The sequence below is a fragment of the Panthera uncia genome, unplaced genomic scaffold, assembly GCF_023721935.1.
Source record: "Panthera uncia isolate 11264 unplaced genomic scaffold, Puncia_PCG_1.0 HiC_scaffold_2108, whole genome shotgun sequence".
NCBI classification, from domain to species: Eukaryota; Metazoa; Chordata; class Mammalia; order Carnivora; family Felidae; genus Panthera; species Panthera uncia.
This window is the reverse complement of record NW_026058809.1, coordinates 1-2,703: the sequence shown is the minus strand read 5'-3', so window position 1 is coordinate 2,703 and position 2,703 is coordinate 1. Positions and strand designations below refer to the sequence as shown.

The 2,703-nt window shown below is 34.8% G+C and overlaps 1 pseudogene; it reads right to left on the bottom strand.

Moving 5' to 3' along the window:
* Nucleotides 1–349: 349 nt before the first annotated feature.
* LOC125917625 (cytochrome c oxidase subunit 1-like) lies at nt 350–1,782 on the bottom strand (annotated as a pseudogene).
* Between the last annotated feature and the right edge of the window lie 921 nt (nt 1,783–2,703).

Genomic DNA, 2,703 nt, shown 5'->3' with positions numbered 1-2,703 from the left:
AAAGAGCTGATTAAGATGATCATCAGCATGTTGTCATGAAAATGTAAGTATTCTTTTATCATTGGAGATGTCACATCTTGGAAACCTAATTTGAAAGGGGTATGCCATAGAAATATACAGGACTTCAACCTATAATTTAACTTTGACAAAGTTTTGTAATTTTTAATATCTCATTATTGAGAAAAACGTAATGGTTATGGTGTTGGCTTGAAACAAGTTTGAGAAGTTTTGACTCCTTCCTTTCTTATTTTAGACTTATGCAAGTGGATTCTTCAAATATGTGATATGGAGGACGGCATCAGAGTAGTCATTTGAAGTTAGAATTAATCGCCTCTACCATTGCTACTTCTCATTTGGATGTAAAAGCTTCTCAAACTATAAAGATTATTAATATAACTGTGGTGATGAGATGAATGAGCCTGTATATGAGATGGTATTTCATGTTGTGTACACATCTGGATAACTGGAATAGCATGAAGGTATTCTTGATAAGTCAAGAAAGTGTTGTGGGAAGAAGATTATATCAACCTCAACAAATATAATTATGAAGTGAACTTTTGCCTAAGTAGAATTAAGTGTGCAGACTGAAAACAGAGGGAGTCAATGAATGAAACTTCCAATAATAGCAAATACTGCTTCTATTGATAAGACGTAGTGGAAATGTGCTACTATATAATATGTGTCATGGAGAACAATATATAGGAATGAATTAGCTAATACAATTCCTGTTAAGCCCCCCACTGTGAATAAATAGATAAAACCCAGGACTCATAGCATGCCTGGTGATCATTTGATGTCGCCTCCATGAAAGGTTGTTAGTCAACTAAATACTTTTACTCCTGTTTGGATAGCAATAATTACAAAGGCTGATGTAAGGTATGCTCATGTGTTGGCATTCATGCCTACAGTAAATATATGGTGAGCTCATGCAGTGAAAGCTAGGAATCTGATGGACTTATGGCTGAAACTATTTCTATCTATACAAAGGGTTCTTTTTTTTTACTCCTGAATAGTAGGTAATAATCTGTGCAATCATTCCCAAATCGGGTAAAATTAGGATATACACTTCAGGGTGCCAGAAGAATCAATATATCAATATAGATGTTATAAAATAGTGTCTCATATTTCTGTAGGGTCAAAGAATGTGGTACTTAGGTTGTCTTCTGTTAGTAACATAGCAATTCCAGTTGCTAAAACTGAAAGTGACAGAAGTAGAACAGCTGTAATTAGGACAAAACAAATTAATAAAGGTGTTTCATATTGGGATATAACAGGTGGCTTCATGTTGATATAGTAATGAAGTTGATAGCCACTAAAATTGAGGATACACCTGCTAAGTAAAGGGGAAAAATAGATCTATTGATGCTCCTGTGTGTGCTGGATTGCCAGCTAGAGGTGGATATACAGTCCAACCGGTTCCTGAACCTGTTTTAACTATCGATGATGTAAGAGTACAAATGATGGTGGTAATAGTCAGAAGCTTTTATTGTTGATTCAGAGAAATGGTATATCAGATATTCCAATTATTAGTAGTACTAGTCACTTTCCAAACCCTCCAATTAATAGACAATATTATGAAGAAAATCATTATGAATATGTGTGGGCAGTCACAATTACATTATAAATTTTGTCATCTTACAGTACGGCTCTGGATTGACCTAGTTTGGCATGGATTAGAACATTTAAGGTAGTTCCCATTATTCCAACTCATGCACCAAATAGAAGATACAGGGTGCCAATATCTTCATGATTTTGTAAAAATAATCAGTGGTTTATGAACATAGGTAAAATGACTGAGGAAAACATTAGAGTATAATTGTAAAAACAAAGGTTGAGCCCTCTTTTTGTCAAGCTTTGTGGTGAATATATCGAATTGCAAATTCAAAGAAGCAGCATCAGCACAGAAAACTCCCTTCAGACATAGCTTGAATTGATCTTCTGCACATCATATCATAGTGAAACTGGAAAAATACAAAGATAAAGAGAGAATTCTGAAAGCAGCTGGGGACAAATAGGCCTTAATGTACAAGGGTAGACACATAAATGTAATAGCAGAACTATCTACTGAAATTTGGCAAGCCAGAAAGGAATGGCAGGAAATTTTCAATGTTCTGAATAGGAAAAATGTGCAGCCAAGAATCCTTTATCCAGCAAACCTGTCATTCAGAATACAAAGAGAGATAAAGGTTTTCTCAAAGAAAAACTGAAGTAATTCATCACCACTAAAACAGCCCTACAAGAGATCATAAGGGGGACTCTGAGTGGAATGTTGCAAAGACCACAAAGGGTCAGAGACATCACTACAAGCACAAAACCTACAGATAACACAATGACCGTACACCCATATCTTTCAATAATAACACTGAATGTAAAATGACTACATGCTCCATTCAAAAGACATAGGGTACCGGATTGGAAAAAACAAAAACAAACAAACAAACAAAAAAAAAAACAAACCCATTTATTTGCTCTCTACAAGACACCGATTTTAGACCTGAGGACACCTTCAGATTGAAAGTGAGGGGATGGACAACTATCTATCATGCTACCGGAAGTCAAAAGAAAGCTGGAGCAGCCATACTTATATCAGACAAACTAGATTTTATTTTTTATTTATTTATTTATTTTTTATTTTTTTTCAATATATGAAATTTATTGTCAAATTGGTTTCCATACAACACCCAGTGCTCATCCCAAAAGGTG